This window comes from Bradysia coprophila, assembly GCF_014529535.1.
Source record: "Bradysia coprophila strain Holo2 chromosome X unlocalized genomic scaffold, BU_Bcop_v1 contig_173, whole genome shotgun sequence".
In the NCBI taxonomy this organism is placed as follows: Eukaryota; Metazoa; Arthropoda; class Insecta; order Diptera; family Sciaridae; genus Bradysia; species Bradysia coprophila.
In genome coordinates, this window is record NW_023503302.1 from 5,124,571 (window position 1) to 5,145,697 (window position 21,127).

The window sequence follows — 21,127 nt, forward strand, 5'->3', positions numbered from 1 at the left end:
GCAACACCAATCTTTTTTTCATAGCTATAACTTAAGGATTGTGTAGTTTTTGCAAGTGGCACCATTAATGCTTTAATTTATAGGCTAATGTACGACTAGTGACATAAAATCTATAAATTTAACTTATTTGCTTGCAGCGCCCAGGAAGGTAGCTACTCCAACTAAATCCTATTCGATTTCGTCCATTTAGTCCAAGAAGTGCGGCAACCCCCGATATAAGAACGTTTTCATACACAGATCATCATTTGTTCTTGTCGATGTCGATAGAGAACATTTTGTCGCTTGCAAAATTTCACTGTGAAATGAAAATATAATCCATTTGGGCAGACATTGCATTGAATTGGATTACAAAGAGTATAAATGAAAGAAGAAGAAAAAATTAAAATTGCAAGTTTATGAACTGCATCAATTCCCTCCTCTGTGCACACACAGATCCACTTCATAAATGTGAAAACTCAATCAAGAGATAAATTGCTTTTAAAATTTTACCCCATATATTCCGGATGAAATGACCCATTAACAACCAAATGTTTCCATATTTAACCATCAAACAATATGATGATGTTGATGTCTCTTTAATATTAACTTTTCTCCCTTTGTCAATTAGAAATGTTTTTTTTTCTATGATGCTTAAAAAACCCGATATAAAATGAACAGTTTGTTGCATTGATTAATTACATACTGTACGCGTCGTTGTTGGTTGTGCCGTGTGTGTACAGAGATGCTCATACCATATGGACGAGCGTGATAAAATGTACTTAATTTCGATCCGCATTTTATACATTTATCACAAACAGAAAAGTAAAAAAAACCATTGGAAACACATTTTACATTAATCAAATTGAAAACGGACTATTAACACGTTGACTTCAAATGGAAATTTTCATTGGCCTTTTAATATCATTGTACACACCATCCCCCGGAAATTGTGTACAAATTGAATATTAAATTTCCTAACAAATTAATGTTTATCCGCCGATTAAGCTACGTTCTCTCTCGCTCACGTCATACTACTCTCAATTGTGCAATTTCGAATAAAATTCAGACATTTAATTCCAAACACATTTGTGATTAACTTAAATATACAAATAAATTTCTCACATGCATTTAACCCGGTATGTTACAAGCGCACACCCCCATTTAACAAATAAATATTTCTATTATGAAGATATAAAACTAACACCCTAAAAAAACTATAATACAAAAATAAAACGACGACGACGACGAAAAAAATAGAAAATAAAAAAAACAGAAAGAAAGAAGGAAAAAAACACGACCAGTAAAAATAAAAAATGTACAATACACAAAAGTGTTTTACGCCTAGAGCAATAAAACCAAACTCCTCTACTTACAACTGAATTATTGTCAAGGATGTAATGTACTCATCATTCATTAAATAAACTATCGTATCAAATTTCACAGCACACAAATATTATGCAATTGAACCTCCATAACATGCTAAAGAATGCCATATTTTTCGGTTCAATTCAGATAATGTTCTTAAACCATTTTTTTATGTCATCTGATATGACGTTGCAGTTTACAGATTGTACCAAACATCGTGTTCTTTAACTTAGTTTTATATTGTTCTTGCTACGATTATTAATAGTTAAGGTTTCATGGCGTCAAGTTTTCTACAAATTTCTAATATAGTGTGATGATTTTCATAAATTTTACATGCCAGCTGCCAGCGTACGATATAGTGCACTTGACATCCATGTTTTTGACTGTGGAAAAGTGCTTACCGGACGCTAGCATGTAATATAAGATTAGCGATACATGAGACGGCAGGCCTCGCTTGTCTCTCATGTATCGATTTCCTATTTTATCATATGAGCGAAAACGAGACAATAACAGTTTCACTTGTCAATAATTACCAGTTTATACTTCGAGATAAATAAACGTGACGTCACAACATCGCACGAGTATGATAACGTACTATTGCATGCTGCGTTCGTCGAAAACCGTACTTTTCATGACCGTCAGCATGTAAAATTCATTGAGCTCAGAAAATAATAAAATGTCTCGGCTCTGCCTCGGATCAAAAAACATCGCACGAAATCTCTACTTTTCATCTTTTTATCCCTAGTTATGTAAATTACTATTCTAGGGTTGTAAAGCATTGAACATGTTTAGGTCGCTTGATTGAGTACTGATTACTGGTTGAGTGAGACAAAAATATAGTGTCTTTGTTTTCAACTGTACCGAACGCTAATATGATAAAAAATAATACAATATTGGTCACGTAAATGAGTCAAATGTATACTCAAAGCACCTAGCAGGGTAATAGAAAAAAATAAAGTAGTACTTTAATCGACGTATGCGAATATTTCCATACCTTTTTTTTCATAATGTCATTGCAAAATTACCATTAAGGCTGCTAATGGTATTATTGGTATCAAAAAACTACTCTATTTGACGTGTAAAAACCTCTATTACCCTGCTAGGTGCTTTGGTATACTTGTTTAAATGTGTGATGTGTGCGCTCGTATAAACATTGTGTGAAAAGCATTCTAAGATTCTAAATCACGTTTTTGCGTGTTCTTGGCATCGCCTCGGGTCAATAAACTTCCATATTAAATATGGACTTTTCAGATTTACGGGGATTGATCGATTTACAATTTTGATCAAGTTTGCGCTGCGCAAACTGAAGCGCTATTTGTTTTTTTGTGTATGCAATATTTCAATTTTTAGTGCCTTGATTAAACCGTAGTTTTGTCAAAGGTCTTCCATTCATCTCGTCTAACATTGTTTACACAACTTGCTTAGAAGTATGATATCTCTCCCCTAATTTGACACCTTGAAAGTTTAGTAGTGCAGTTTAATGCATGGATTGACTAAGTCCATAATAAGTGTCAGGTTCATCTTAGTTGCTTCATATGAAAAAAAAATCATTGAAAATCCTAGCTTGTAATAATTTTCTACTTGACCAAAGGTCGTGCCACTCGAGGTGACAAGATTAGCACGTACTGAAACTGTCCTTAGTTCAATTATAGGATGCTGTGCTCACTGTCCGCATATCTTTGCGTAGCCTACAATACTTGATCCGCTGTGCGTTTAATCTTAATCATCTACTGCATTTCCGACGATCTCTGACTACTGTTTCAGGTCCATCAATTATACGCATTCCAAGACTCAAATTCAAATTCTTTGTTCATCCACAAGCTCTTCAACTATAATGACGTCGCCCATAATAAGATCACAATTCTTGCAATTGTTATCGAATTTAAAATTCCATTCAAACGATTGCATTTCGACATATCTTTAGTATTATCCGGTGTTATAATACAGTGTGCTGTCACTTTTAAAGTGTGAAATTGGATGCTTACCCAAGGCGACAAGATTTGTCTAAAATAAAAGACTACAACTGCTGCATGGAAGAATGTAAACATATCCTCACAAAGTTTTCGTATCCTTATGGACTGAGTGTCAATTCCGTATATATATGCATTTTGCAAATTCTTTTTCTCCTTAATTCAATATACAATAGAACAGTGAGAGAAAGAGAGATGTTAAATTGGATTTAAAGGAATTATATTTGTGTAATTTGATGATTGATTGTTATCTAAATGGATGAGAAATGAGACGTTGATTGAATGGAGGCAAATAAAAACACACAAATCATTTTTTGTGTTTCTTTCATATTAGATTACTATTTCATAATGGAAATGATGCTTGAGTAGGTGGTAACGAAACGCAAAATTCCACTACAAAAAAATCTATCCTTACTTGCTTGCTTCTTTGAGCTCAAAAAAGAAATTTATCAAGTTCTGAGACAATATATCGAAGACTGGAAGAGGTTCTTTTACATTTACTACCTTCTACACTCTATGGAATTAGTGACTGAATGAGGTGATGTATACTGTAAGTTAGAGATATAATAGGGAACGCTAATTTCCATCGCTAACGCTAAAATCAATGACAATGCTCTGTCAGAAAATGACGACCATTTTGAATGCATATGAATGAAATTTCTATTTATTTTGTAATTATCACTCCATCCTACCGGTAGACATGGACACAGCAATTAACTGTGCAAAAACTTAGCCCAAACAGTATTAGATAAGTCCTATGTATGTATTATGAGAATTGTAAGATGTAGAAACCATACGCTAAATAAATAAATTAATAGTTATTACTTCAAGAAATCAGATCTACGAATTTCTGTGATGTTCCAACCCCATTCTTGAAGTGATAATTACAGTGAGAAAAAAAGTGAAATTTGACATGTTTTCTAATTTGTGAGATGTTGTGGTTTGTAATTGATTCCACAGGAATTCATTGAACAAATGAAAATCTAGATTTTTATTTTCTGAATTTTGGTTAGACACGCACTAAAACAGGAATGAAATACGACAATAGTGTAGACAATAGTGACAATTTTGTGTAGAATCATTTACAAACCACAACAGCTCCTAAAACAGGAAACATGTCGAATTTCACTGTTATCGTTGTACTCGTTGTACAAATAATGACATTATATACAGTACATTAGGGGTGACGGTTAATTACAGTCGAACAACTAATGTTTCCTAATATATAACAATTTGATTTAAAAAAGGAAATTATAATACTTAAGTTGACCATGTAGTGCTTCCGATGATTATCTTTTCTTCAGCTGACATAATTCCGCTTACAGCCAAGGACAGTCAAAAAAGTGTATTTTTATGATTTTCGTGTTTATCGATTTCAGCTGTTTTAACAATACAAATTACAATGGCAAAACAGCTGAATCGATGAAACACGTATAGAATAAAAATGTACTTTTTTGACTGTTTCAGGCTATAAAGAAGTATATAATGGAGTGTGGCTTTGTATGGAGTTTTTCACAAAATCTTGTGCTCAACCTCTTATGGACGGCTATCGTGAACAACTTCAGAAATAACACTGCAAACACTGAAAACTTTGTTATCCTGTATTATTGATAAAAACTCCAGAATTAAACGATAAGCTCTAACAGACGGTCTTTTATAGCAAAAAGTAAGTTCAAAAGAAATGAAGTAAAAGATTGTGAATCAATCTCTTGAAAATACTTAGATCAACAATGAAGTAATAGAGCCGATAGTAAAACTGATTACGTGCCTGCAGTTATTTTTTTTTACGTTATGTCCACTGTATCAAAATTGTAACATCAGTGCAATGATGAACGACGCCTCGCGGTTGGACTAATGCACATTCCGATGATTTATGTACCTGCTGTGCGCTTTGAACGACTATATACGTCAAAACTATATATAAAATTGAGAGAATATGATAAGAATTTGCGTAGCGCATATGCATTGGCAATGCTAATTCGTATTATCAACAATTTCTTTCAATTTTAATAACATCGATACTTTTCAAAGTCTCCTATGCCTGTTAGCGTTCACCATGGTGCATACAAAAAACGAACTCTTCTCGTAAATGAACGGCCATTAAACAGTCTGCTATAGGCGCATTTTAATCAATTTAATTAATTTAAAACTCTCATTTTCATCATAATATTTCGACCACCTTCATAGTGTTGAGGTTTACATTATCGATCCGTTTGGCGTACACAGTGTGTCACACACAGAAACGATCAGTTAAAATTTCATTGTGCAGAAGCAATGAAAAATTTATTGTTTTTTGCAGTGCATGTGCATCAGAATCCAGTTGGTTTCTGTGTGAGTGTAGCGATTGTCTTCCAAGTTATTTAGTTTTTTTGTAGTGCCTCTACTTTTTCCAATCGACGCGAGCCACAATATTATAGAACACATAAATAACACACTGGCAAATACACTGAATGCTTATCGCCAGCCAAATAACTGGTAAAACCTGCTCCGATATTCGGTAATGTATCTCAATTAAAATAAATAACATAATTTACAGGTAGACAATATATTTAGTCTCTTAAACGTTTAATTTTTGAAATAATGACATTAACCCCTCTTTGAATGAAGACGTCTAACCTCAAGGCATATTTATGCAAATTACCGTTTCACAAATAATGAATTATTATTTTCACCCTTTTTGTGTACTTTTACACACACAATTTTCGCATTATCGTATAAAAGCCCATATGTTAGCGAGCAATATAGAATATCTCTGGCTGCCGTTTTATATGTGTTATAGTAATACCCACACTCAGTTTATAACAACTTCATTCAGCTCCTCATATTAATTTGATATAAAACAGTTTCATGGAAAATTTATAACAACTGGTGGTATACACAGGCCTCCCACACCCTCTAAAGTTTTCTATAGGAGTCTTCGAAAATTTCAAAAGAATGCTCCTAATATGAGACTTCGAAAATCTCATTAAACTCTTATAAATCGGTGTTGGTTCATTCTGGATACAGACCCTATCAATCCACATGATTTTGTGAAGTAATTTTCTTTAGAAAACTAATTCGAACAGTCTCACTCATTTTTGAATTGAAAATGTTTTCATTCTCAGCAATAGCCATTGTAAAAGGCAAAATACGAGTTTTATAGAAGAAATAGGGGATAACCAGCATTCGTACAATAATGAATTTATCACAAAAATAGGGATCTTCCACATCGAGATACAGTCGGAGTCAGTGAAATTGCAGCATGAATTTGCTTCAGCTGTTTTTTAGCTGATCCACACATAGAATCAAAACTGTTTGTACGGTTGAAGCTGCTACACTCGCGCGCGTGGTAGCGGTAAAACCATATAAAGACTTATACACAGTTTCGATTCTATGTGTGGATCAGCTAAAAAACAGCTGAAGCAAATTCATGCTGAAATTTCAATTCCCCTGTAAATGTACAAGGAAGCATAAAATATTGTTAAAAATCGTATTCCCAGCGAACGAAAGCTCCTAAAAATTTCCTGAAACCTAGGTCGAAAAACCTCCCAAGACTCCTGAAATAGGAGGATTTTTAAGGCGTGGGGGGCCTGTATACTGCACACTCACCATATATCCACATATATGTAGGTCCCGTTCGTAGAGATATATACGTACACATTCTGTAATGTGTAAATACAGGCACTATTGTTGCTAATGGGGATAACCATTTATTTTCGTATTCGTATAAATGTCTAGTTTCGCATTCATCTGTGCATAGATACGTACGTACATATATATGAGAGTAACAATAAACCCAAACTTGGACCCTTTTGTATGAATATTATTTTGTTAGATTAAAATAATTGGTATGTAATTTAAGATTCGTTTCGCTTCGGGTTGTTATCGCTCACTGAGTGTGTGTATTATACAATATAATATATGTGTGTGTACGCTTTACTACATTTTCCGATATATATTTATTTGGTGATTGGGAAGTGAGGAAGTTAAATTTATGTTGTTTTTTTATTATCCTCGTTTGGTGTTTTGATTCCTCTGTAATTATTGTAAAATTCATTTTTAAATGGTTCGAATTGATGGATTAAATCAATTTGACTGCATGATGATAATTATATTTTCGACTTGAAATTGTTTTCAGAAGCGGTTCACCGATGCTGTTGTGATTCACATTAATTAAGCGCGTGGTTTATGGTGTATAGTAGGAGTGTTGTTTGATGATATAGTTTTAACGATTTTCAGAATAGGGATGGGAGACGTTCAAAATTATCGATAATATTAATCATATCGTTATCGATAATTTGATAATTATCGATAATTATCAAAATATCGAAATTCGATGATTATCAAAACATCGATATTTTGATATTTATCTGAAAATTCATGATAATACACCAATACATCGGAATATATCGATAAATATCGGATTTTCGGACCTAAATATCGATATATCGAATTATCGATATCTTGATAATTATCAAAATATCAATAATTATCGATTATCGATATTTTTTGATAATTTTCGATAAAAAAAAGTCGATATTTATCGATAATCATTATCATTATTGCCCATCCCTATTTCAGAATTACACTGAAATTTAAGATGTGATGAAACGTCGTTCCATGATGTTTGTTTCAAGTTAGATTATTTGAACGCTCAAATTAAGGATTTGTATATCAGCGTACGACTCATCGATCTTAACGCGTAAAGTATGGTTTACAGTCAAGAAGAAGTACTCCGTGTGAGAGCCTTGACAGATAAGAGCAAGCTGTGAAGTAGACGAAACAAAAATTGAAAAAAATTCAATTTTGTCTCTCACATGGAGTATTTTTTGGGTAAGTGGAAATCAAGCCTAAAATCCAATTGTGTTCGATAAAATGTGCAGATTGTGTGGTGTTTGTGCTGGTGTTAAATGCGCATATGTATATGATAAAACGATATGAAATGGGAAAAACATCGTTCAGTTGCGATTTCTAGTCAAGCTGCACATGAAAATGAAACATTACACGAATAAAATTTGATGGTCACAGGCTCGGACAGGCCCTATGGGCATTCAGGCGATGCTGGCAAGGCTTTTTGATTTTTTGTATGAACGACTGCACAGTACTGCTACTAGCATGAACACTGAATTGACGTCAAATTTGGAGGCTTTAGTGATACGAGCTGCCGCTTAGGATTGCTTGTATTGTATGTTTTAGCTCATACAACGAAAACAAGTCATCTATCTGTATAACAGAAACGCAGTGCCTTCTGTGATTTCATCAGCCTCCGAATATTTTCTATGTTCGTGCTAGTAACAGTGATGTGACGACGGGCATTTTACATATTTTTTTCCAGTCTGGGTCTGATATCCAAACTGATTTTTTGACCTTACTGTAACACTTTTGTAAATTGTAATTATGCAAAAAATACTTTTTGAGAGAAAATGGAAATCATTCTTTTATGCTATAGCTTATATAATAGCTTTCAAGTTCATGGCGACAAAGTAGAGTGACCTTACTTCAAAAAACGTATATTATAAAAGATATTTGTTGATACTCGTGGACATCATTATTAACATCAATGTCAAGCTTAGATCTCAGGCTAAATAGCAAAAATATATCTGTTATAAAATGAGTCCCTTAATAGGGTCGACAGAGCCGCCGAAGCTTCCCATGGGTCGAAAAAGACAACAAAAAATCGACCTAGGGACAGAGATCGCTTAAGTAATCTCGAAAGAGACGCAGATATCATGGATTTATCATCTGTTATCGACAACGAATACAAAAATAAATTGCAATGTCTTCTTATATAGCCAAATACAATATCAAAACAATTGAAGTAAAAGATTTTGTCGAAAATACTTTGAAAAAATTAAGTTATAGATTCGCCGCCATGATGAACGTTTAATCAATCACTAGTCACAATAAGGATTTCCCTCTAACTTTTTGTCACTAGTGATAAAAAGTACAAAAACATACCATTAAATGTTGTGTGAAAAAGTGAATTTTGAGACGCGATTGCATAAAACTTTGTATGTGTTTTTGGCACGCAATGTGATTATCTTTACATCCAGTCAGAACACAGTTGCATAAATAACTACTTTTGGCACACGTGTCCTACGCGAGGTCCTGCGGCCTGCGGTCCTGTGGTTATTTATAAGGCTCTAGATGTGTAATTAGGACACGAAGCCGCAGGCCGTGTGTCATAATACACATCGTGAGCCTAATCAGGAGACAGAGGGATCTAAAGTTCGCAGTTTTCGAACAATAAGATCTCGACTCGAGATTCTCGCGTTGCATAAATAACTATTTTAAGTTTTAAACTCTTGTGATTCACAACTTGATTCGTAACAGTTTTTAATAAAACATGTCGGAGCTGTCTCGGTGTAATTGAATAATATTTTTCCTAATCTTTTGCAAACGGCCATTCGAACGAACGACCGAGGGGGAAACCACTCTTTTTTATTGATGTGATTAACATGTTTAACATGATTAACATGTTTAACATGATTAACCAGTGATTAACATTATGACGGATTGGTGATTAACCAGCATTTGACCGGTGGAATCGTCGCAAAACTACAAATAAACGTGAAATATAGCGGTTAATCATTGTTAATCACCGATTAACCGTTTGGATTCACAAAACTTATGTTTCTGATTAACAGATTAACTGATTAATCATGTTAATCACAAAGTAGAGGTTTCCCCTCGCTAACGACATTCGGCAAGTGGCTAATAGTGTTTGAATTTTGATTACAGCCTCTTGTTCTAACTGAGCTAAACTGAGCTCTTCGTTTTTTATATCTTTGTCGTCAATAGAGGATGACTAGCCGTTTCTAAAAGGTAAATTATGGGTATAATCGAATGACTTCTTTCACATTTTCCTTTTTAATGTTTTTCTACAGACCATAAACACACAGACATGTAGCAGCTATTGTTTCATCAACACAATATACCCACTAAAAATGACGTTCAACATAAATCTATTCTCCCTTCCTACAACAGCAACAAAAAAAACACCATAAACTAAAAAAGCTTTCAATTCAGACATAACATTCTTTATTGATTGAAATGAATGATCATTTCATTCCATATGTGAAGATTTTTCCATTCTACCAGCAAACACACAACCTTTTTTCGATTACATCGCTTATGCTAAGCAATATTTTAAATAATCCTCGTTTGGTATACATATTCTTTACCGCAAACAATGCCAATAAACTGGAAAAGAACGTAAAGAAAAAAAAGCAGAATGTGTATGTATCCATCCATATATATGAGTGTACTCATATGAGTGTACTTACAGCAGGAGTGAAGAGCATGCAAAACGAACAAAAAAAAACAGATTCACGTTTTGATGAAACCATAAAAAGTCATAATAAACTCACATCGAAAGCAATAGATATAAACACTTCCCAAAGGACATCTTTTGCAAAATGATAACCATTTTTTCCCCGTTCTATGGTATAGCTGTGAAATGGTCCGAATAAAATGCAATGCACTTTATTTTAAAATATACTTATGGGATTTGGAAATATTCATATTTTTAGATTGTAGTAGTGCCATTGGGTTGCTCTACAGTTGAGGAAATTTTATCAACGCTCATTAGAAGAAGGCGACGACGGTGATGCAATTTAATAAAAAAAACGATAGTGAAGCTGAATGGTTCAATTGCACCAACGATTATTCTTATATTACAATGATGATCTTGCTAATTTTTCTATGATTAAAATAAAAATTTTGTATGCAAGATACGGCGTGATAGAATCATTATTAGTCTTATCCATGATACGGGGCGATAGAATAGGTATTTTCCATAACCAGGACCTCGGAATAGTGGCATCTTTTTTGTGTACAAAAAATACTTTTTCGGTGTACAAAACCGTATTTTTTGTACAATATCACGTTTCGGTAGAAAACTGTTTTTTACAGAAGTCATTTTTTGTGCACAAAATAAAATGAGCCATCGATAAAGGTTAGGGGTCTACGAAAAAAAACTGTAATTTTAAGGCTACAGGGGTCCGTTTCCTGAACGATGAAATTAAAAAAACACAAAAACGAAAGTCGCGTTTTTTTAGGAAATTAAATTTTCCATTTTTTACTCAACTTTTCTTATGATTTTTTGATCATGACGTCGGATTTGCAAGTCAAAAATTTTGAGACAACTCTGTCGAAAACTCTATGAAAATGGGGAACAGAGAAGCCTTATTAGCTATTAGCAGAGCCCTATTTTTCATATTCTTCAACGCTGTGTAGTTATTTATGCATAATAAGTCAATTTTCAACAAAGCCATCATACCATCATGAATTGTAAATGTGGTATCCCAACAACAACATCATTTGGAAAATACGGCATAAAGTTTTCCTGTTCCTAAATCTCATAAAACACATTATCGATTTGTACAAACGGAAAAAAAGTCCCATAATTCAATGCAAAATTGAAATTTAATGCTATCTTGAGAGATTTTCTTATAATATAAATCTTAAATGGTTTATATCACATTTATCTACATCTTGTTGTATACTTATATAGCCCACACAATCCCAATATAATAAAATGTCAACATCGAAAAGTTAGTGAAGGCGAAAAAGAAGAAAAGGTTTTTTTCTGACTCCTGTTATATGTAGAATTTATTATAGCGCGTACACGTTTGGGTCAAGGCTCGAATTCGATAAGTTAACGATATGAGTTTCTCCATTCCGAAAAACAGTTTTTAAATCGGCAAGCATAACACGTTTTAAGCTTCAAATCGACGCACTATTCTATAAGTGATCGTAGTGACAGCTGCCAAACAGAATACTATTTTGTATGAAGATTAAAACAGAAACAAAATTTGTATGCTACACTGTCCCGTTTTAGTACTCTATTTAGAGTATCACTCATGCTTGAAGTGCGTTGTTTAAATCTGTTTGTTTCAAACATTCGATGTTTCAGTCTAATGTTTGTTACAAAATCTATTGTTTTGTTAGTTTTTACTATAAATCCCTTTCCCATCGCGAACTGTCATCTTCTATATATTTTTAGCCCCGTACGAAGTACAAAGGGGCTTATAGGATTACGATGCCGTGTGTAATTGATGGAATTCGAAGCAGACGGTAAGGGCAAAGTGTTTGCCTATGTTCATAGATGACGAATCCGCAATAAAAATTTGGGCCGTCTGTCCGTCTGTCCGTCTGTCCGTCACGTCGATATCTTGAGTAAATCAAATCCGATTTCAAAATTTTTTTTTTCCCTGAAAGATAGTCAAAATAGTGAGGCTAAGTTCGAAGATGGGCATATTCGGGTCGGCCCTTCGTGAGTTAGGGCCACCTAAGTGATTTAAGGTCTTTTGGTGATATTTATGGCAAAATAAACGATGGAAATGTAAATGACACGGCAAATGATAGGTATTGTCAATATCAATCCAGGAAAAAAAAGTTTTTTTAAATCGGGTGTGTGGACCGTGAGTTAGGGCCCTAGAAGTGAAAATCTACTAGGGCCCTATGTGTATTTTACATAGAACTCAAGTAAATTTCATTCGTTTTTCGTAATTTTTGTGTCATTTGGAAGGTAATCAAAGGCCGAATAGAATGTTGTTGAAAAAAAAAAAATTTGGGTCCTCGGACTAAGGCCGCTACTAGGGCCCTATGCGTATTTTACATACAACTCGAGTAAATTTCATCCGTTTTTCGTAATTTTTCTTCCATTTGAAAGATAATCGAACACCGAATAGAATGTTGTTGAAAAAAAAATTAAATTTGGGTCCTTGGACTAAGGCCGCTACTAGGGCCCTATGTGTATTTTACATATAACTCGAGCAAATTTCATATTCGGGTCGGCCCTTCGTGAGTTAGGGCCACCTAAGTGATTTAAGGTCTTTTGGTGATATTTATGGCAAAATAAACGATGGAAATGTAAATGACACGGCAAATGATAGGTATTGTCAATATCAATCCAGGAAAAAAAAGTTTTTTTAAATCGGGTGTGTGGACCGTGAGTTAGGGCCTTAGAAGTGAAAATCTACTAGGGCCCTATGTGTATTTTACATAGAACTCAAGTAAATTTCATTCGTTTTTCGTAATTTTTGTGTCATTCGGAAGGTAATCAAAGGCCGAATAGAATGTTGTTCAAAAAAAATTAAATTTGGGTCCTTGGACTAAGGCCACTACTAGGGCCCTATGTGTATTTTACATTGAACTCGAGTAAATTTCATTCGTTTTTTGTAATTTTTGTTTCATTTGGAAGGTAATCAAAGGCCGAATAGAATGTAGTTCAAAAAAAAATTAAATTTGGATCCTCGGACTGAGGCCGATACTAGGCCCTATGTGTATTTATACTCAATAAATTAAAATTTTAGGGCTATTTGAAATTTTTGTTTTATTTGAAAGGAACGTCGTACGGGGCTTCGTAATTGCGCTATGAGCAATTTCTAAGATGTACACATTACATAATAATTTTACTTTAACTACTTTAACCGGCGCATAGGCTTACGGTCAAAGTAGGGTGACAGACGCACTAGGGTCACGTACGCAATAGATATACGGGTTTGTACGGGGCTCAGTCGCAGCAAACGCTCCGACTGTTCTGATGGCTCGTTTTCATATTTTTCTAAGAAAAATCTTACTTTACGAAAACACACAATTTTCGTTAAGTTAGATTTTTTTTGTTCCCTTGACTGAAAGTCTCTAAAATGTTTTTCACAAATTTTCACTATGATTGAAAATTGCATTAATGTGACCAAAAACCTTAAATCCATGAAAATGTTTGTCACACTTTGTTCATTCCTTGATAACACAATAACGTGAGCATTCTCAACGCATTTCCAAAAAAGGTTAAGTTCAACGATGTGCTAAAATGGACCTTGCGATCTGAAAGATATTTCCAACATATTTCAGTCTGGTCTCTTTATCATATGACAACTTGAGTAAAATTTTCAACGGATTTCCACAAACTTTTTTCGTCGATGAGGACTGAAATGTCTTGACTGGCTAAGTTCGTTAATGGAAAATACTGAAAAGTAAAGTTTTAATGAGTGTGAAGTTCACACGAGTTTCGTACCTTATTCATGAGCAATTGGGACAAATTTGCAGCAGATTTTTTTATTATTTGCTAAAAAAAAGTCTTATACTTAAATGTAGAAAATTTCAACGAGTTTGAACTTTGCGGTCAGAGCGAAGCGAGTGCCATTATTCACGTGAGTTATATTCAAGTTGGTAGCATAAATATGTCCTATTTCCTGCTTTTAAAGTAACAACTGTCAAATTTACGAGCTATTACCTCATACGAATCGCCGACCTGGTCAGTTCTTGTTGAACAAGGCTACAACTAATACTCAAATTTACGCTCCTGATTTTCGCAAAACGTCCGTAATCGAACATTGAACTTATATCGAGTCAACAAACAAACCATCCAAAAAGTTAAAAAGATGAAGAAAAAACTTTTTTTTTGTCTATCTATGTCGTGTACCATCTACTATGTTTTCATGCCATTACAACCGCATGGAAGAACATCTATATAATTTATTATTCAGCAGATGTGTCTGATGTATTTCCATAATAAATGAATCGTATTAATGCGGAAAAATACTAGAAATTTTATTGTTAATTTAAGCTATCAAATTAAAAATGTTGAATAATTAAATGACGTAGTTAAGTATTTTTTTATTTTACATTTCTACCAAATTATATGTATAATCGCTACGACCCCCCCAACTCGATGGATGTTGAATATAATATTCATTCCACCAATTTTTGATAAAATATTTACATTCAATGCTGTTAACGTGCTAAATACACATTATAAAATGACGAATTTAATTAAATTAATTAAGCGTTCAAGTATTTACCATACAACAACACATTCCAGAAATTTTTAACAAAATTGTTTTTTTTTTTATTTAATTCATTTGCCACGAGATCACGATCGCTTCGCGTGCTTAGAATTTCAAAAATGCTACAGACCGCACGCAAGCCAGAAAACCACTTTTTCTCAGAATCTATCGAGTCAATTTGAGTCTGTTTGCCGCCGTATCATCCTCTGCTTCACATAAGGGGTTGTTCAATTAGTGGGCACACTTACATTTTCAATTTTTCTCCTATGTATTTTAGGGTGCGTGTGGGAGGTGGTCTAAAGATCGGCTTTTTAGCGCGCGCATTAGTTGAATGACTCCGAATGTAGCTGTTCACAAATTTCTTCGGAAACAGACTCGATAGATTCGCGACAAAACTGCCTCCATTTCATCTCTCTGATGGGAACCATCACCCAAGGTTCTAAAAGAACATGTTCACACATCCAAATTTTCTTTTGTTGTGTTGAAATCGTCATGTAGACTTTCACTAACCTATCCTGTCCCGTTTCCACGTACGGTGAGTCTTGCCGCGGTTATTTTTTTGTCGATTATTTTGACGTTTTCTACATACCCACACAGAAAACCTCCGTTGGCCTGTGGAGATGGAACAATAATTTTCAGTAGTTCTTTCTTTACGCTTGGGGAAAAAACCTTACTCTGGAAATGATGAATTGTCAGAGTAGTGAAGTTGGTTCACAAAAAATAGAGCGCGGACATTGATCATTTTATGACGAGATGTGCTAGAAATGTAATAGACTTCTAAAGAAATCTATGACATCTGGGCTGTAATTTCCAAACAACATATCCCTATTGTACAATAGACTCAGTAAATATGATGAAAATGATACCCATTTCTTTTCAAGGGTCAAGGTTTCCATGTGCTGTGGAAATATTACCTAAATCCCTGTCTGAAGTTCCAAAACAGCTTCGAATAAAATTGCGCTTCTACCGGCCTCGACGTTTATATCAAGGTTCTGAAAGAACAGGTTAAGACACTTTCGAGTTGATCACGAAGGCGGTGTGATCAAAATTTTCCTGTAGCGCCAACTAGGTTTGGAAAATTTTATATGACGATTTCAACTTAACAAAAAAAAAAATGTTTGCAAGTTGACTTTTCAAACAATATACATGTCTGAATTGTCAAGATTTGTGTTTCACCCGCCTTCGTAAGTGTCGTAACCTGTTCTTTCAGAGCCTTGGTTTATATTCAGTTTGATATTTAAGTTTAAAATCTCAATATGAGTATGAGCCTGTAAGTCATTCTTTTGTGTATGTTGAAATTTAGCGAATCATAGACGGAATGAAATTAAATTTGTGAAGTTTTACATTCCATAAAATGAGAATGAAAATTCACCGATTTCTCAACGATAAATTTTTTGAAAATCGTCTTTTACCTGTAACCGGCGGCATTTCGTATGTAAGCCTAGGTATTTTCAGTGCACTATTGAGAGTTGATTCTGAACATAATAGTTATTTATATAACAAGAATCGTATGGGATCGATGTCAGATTGATAATCCGAGGCGAAGCCGATAATATACCAGCATACGATTTGCGTGGCATACAACGTTTTATGCAATGAAGAAAATCGAATAAATACCAAAGGTAATTTTAGTGAGACTAGTGCGATGAAATACGTTCATACGACCGCGACATTGATCACAGACGGCGTAAGTTAAAAATATCATCACTGAATTGCATATAATATCGGTCCTAACTTATGCCAAAATGGATATTCTACGTAGACTACACGATGTGTTGTCATCCTCCGCCTGACGGTGAAAATTGTATCACGCTTTGCCAATTTAGGACTTGTTGGGATTGAGGCTATTTCATGTAAATTGCTTGTATCAAGTATAATAGCTCAATTCCTGTCCTGTCGGCGCTACTAAATTTAACAACTGTCAGTTAAATTTACCTGATCAAATAGATTTAACGATCGAAAAATTTGACCGAATTTCATAATACAGTTAAATTTATCAGCTCCGTTAAATGCTGACGGGAATCGGGCTAATGAAAATTATTGGATATACTTACCATGTTGACAAAATTTGCCATTCGTTAAATTCTTATCTGTTTGATGGCTCGTTCAATAAGTTCCAGTGTTACAGTAAAATTAAAACTCAAAATGTTCAATGTAACAAGGCGACCATATAATATGATTATAATACAATGTTTCCATAATAGACAGTTATACATCACGCTCACAATTCCAATTTAATTTTATTTTTAGTTTTTGTGTTTTGTTAAGAAAATTTAAACTACCTACGTAAAACTATTTTTTTTCCTTTGTTTTATTTATGGTACTTCATGTACTCCTCCAACTAAAATTAATGGCAGTTAAAAGCTTGGAACCAATAAATAGCCAATCATAAGAAAATAAATTACAAAAATATGGATGAGAGACCATAGATAAATAGTGACGAGCCTTCTTAAGTTGACCACCAAAAGACACCAAAGCTTATAAACACTGAAGGTACTTCAAGCAAATCTTCAGCTTATCACAAAAAATACGGAACCCAACTATCGGGTGAATTTAAGTGCTGCGTCATATCTCGTTTGGTGTAACGCTTACGATTTCTATGTAATTGATGAAATGTGGTGGATATGATAGCATGAATGTTGGAAAAGAATTTCAGCACTGCAAAAATTCCATTGAAATCGTAACTAGCCATTCAGAGAGTGACGTATGGGCGACGTATAGTGTCAAAATTGACAGAATTCTTTTGTTCTAATGTCAATTTTGACACTATACTTCGCCCATACGGCGCTCAATAAATGGCCAGTAAGTGCTACAATTAAGTGAACATGCGCCCTCTAATTTACCAGACACTAGAGATCCGTGTGTTTTTGAGGATTTGCATAAGCTTCCACTGGTTTGCCAATACACTACTATTTACAAGTGGTTTATGGGAATAAATTTTGAAATTATGTACATGCAATCGAGCTTCAAACTTCATTTTCATGTGCATAATCTCCAAATTTTTCCATTGCACTTATAATGGGAGTGTGTCGGTGGTCGGATCTTTAGTAGTAGTATAAGATGTGTAGTAGAAATAATACAATTTTTTTGGAAAATCTTAAACTTTCGTAAATTCAAGAATTCAATATTATCAAGCACCTCCTGCACTTTTTGAGAGCTATTGAATCGAAGATAATAAAAGTCTCCGAAAACATCTGTAGGTGAAAGTAGTTCTGGATATCGCAGGTATTTACTTTGACATCACTTTTATTGTGCTTGTCGACGATGATTTCATTTCATTTCATTTCATTTATTTTTCATAATAATAAAACATAACAAGTGACCTGCGTAGCTCCAGTTTGTAAACAATTCTAAGGAGCTACTTTAGAAAGTGATTGATTTGATTTTCGTGCATTTTCTATTACTGAAGTTTAAAAGTTAGTTGGACGCCAAAACTTCCGAAAATTATTTTACAAATTAGACAAATTGCTTGTCGCACAATAATCACAACAAATCGTCCTATCGATCTATTTACCATTTTGTTGAGATTATTGTATGACTAGTAGTAAAAGCTTTGTAAAATAGCGGTAAATTTGTATTTTTATGAGTGGAAAACGATACGTTAAGTTTAAAAATCCATCATGTTAGGTAGATGTGACAGTGTGATTGATCAGAAATATGGCCGTATGGTTTTGAGTATTAACCTGTCATAGACGGCAAGCATATTATCAGTTTTACTATTCAAACTACTACTTCATTTGATCGAAGATTTTAAGAGATCGATTTCAGAAATCTTTTACTTAATTTGTTTTGAACATGCATTTTCTATATAAGACCTCATCAGTTAGAGCTGTAGTTGTCGACAACAGATGACAGCCGTCTGTAACAGCTATCAATTATATGCGCCTGCCGTCGGAAGTTTTTTTCGGCAACTGAGAGTTTACTTCGGTGTTTCGGTGTAAAAGAAAACTTTACAGTTTTTAACATTCAAAAGTATCGACATATTATACATTTCTTATTTTGCTTACTTCTCTCATTTCTTCATATACTCGTTACGGAGAAATGAGAGAAGTTGGAGAAATAAGAAATTTATAATATGTCGATACTTTTGAATGTTAAAAACTGTAATTGAAAGAAGAAAAAAGAGCTAGGCCCCCGTCCAATACACATAAACTGAAAAATGATAATCTCCAAATTTCCGATGCAAAGGGAAATATATTCGAATTTTGACAATTAAACGCTCATTACCAACCATTCAACAATCAAAATCAACGCAATCGATCCATAAACTTCATCGGTAACGACGTAAAGTTCGAACTTCCATAAATTAACAACTTTAGCAATTCGAACCTTGTTGTGTATATATTCGCTCTTTCGGTGTTCAACTCAGCATGTAACATAGAAAATTATTTTATTAATCGTCGAGTTATTAGGGCTTACTCTGCGAAATATTCAAGCCTCAAGCATATCGTGCGTTGTTAGTTTGACGGGATAATTTTATAATTATTGTAACATGAAGAGATAAAATTGATGTTCCACACACGAAAAACTAACATAAAAAGCATATTGGGTCAGGTAAACACAGCCCACAGTATGTAGAAGACATATCGGGCATAGAAATAGTTTAATACGATGTCATTCTCAAGAATAAAGAGATAAAAGTTTTTATTCGCACAGAGATGAGACACGACGGCCAAAAAATCCGATTCGAAAATAAACAAAATTCGTTATTTCGAAAGTCCACAAAATTCGATGTTACGAGTCGAACCGAAGCTCAACCATTGAGTTTTAGTGTAAGTAAACCAAATTGAAATCGAAATAACTTCCAAGTTTGTCAATGCTGCTATCTATGAAGCTATGTGTACACTCCAACTATTACAACGTCGATTTGTCGTCTTAATCAATAGAATTATCTTATCTCTGTGGTAAAACGAAGAATTCGACAACACAGTTTTAATATGCTTTGATGTATAACGAAACACCTCCTCCGCAAAATTTTCCCGTGGGTTGATAGATCATATACATTTGTTATTCAATAGAAAGGATCTGTACGTGATACGGCAATGTAAATGGCGCTTCGCTCATACGAATAAATGTGCATTTACATTGCCTATTCACGTAAAGAACTGTACGTACGAGGTTCCAAATTTTTATTTTGAGGAGTGGGGACGTTATGGCCCGACCCGAAGGGGAAAAATTTGGAACCTCGGACGTAATGTACTATTACTCAGTCGTCTTTAAGGTTGGTTCACATTTCGTGAAAAAAGTCTGAAATCGTTCATGTATAATGTAAACGTGATGTGTAGACGCTCATTTGCATGGTCTCACGAACTGTGTACTCGCCCTAACACAGTCCCTTCGTTTAAAATATTTTGTCAAAGTTTCAAGCTGATGGTTTTGGCTACTACTCAGTTCCTGAGACTTTGTAAAAGACATGAAGAATGTCCGAAGATTAAACGTTTACATTAGGTCACCATTATGCATGACAGATGTAAATCAACTTGAAACTTTGACACAAAATTTTAAACGAAGAGACTGTGTTAGGGCGAGTACACATTTTCATACATTTTCTGTCACAATTACGTCTATTTTTCAGGCGATTTTCAGACATTTTTCACAGGTCGTAAAAAATACTTGAAAAAATCAGTCTACATCAAATGTTATTCACGATAAAAATTTGACATTTGTCTCATATATTTTTTTTTCATGTTTCAGGGCCGAAAATGATGGCAATTTTTCAAATTCTTTCGGGTTTTCTGCCCTTCTCACTTCGTTCGGCCTACAATCCGCGAAATTGCCTAAAATCAATCGTCCAAAACAGGTACACAAATGACTAATGTAAACATTTTGCCTGTGACTTACTCTTTTCAAAACCTGCATAGTCGATTGAGCTTTGTACGCATGGTCAATAAGCATATGAAACGAGAGTTTCACATTATTATCCCGAGATATGTAATGGATTTTGCATGATAAGGACATCGAAAGTAGTGCTTGAAACATGAAAAGTACGATTTTAGTCGCATGTAGCATGTAAATAACTATTGCTAATTGACATTTAGGAAA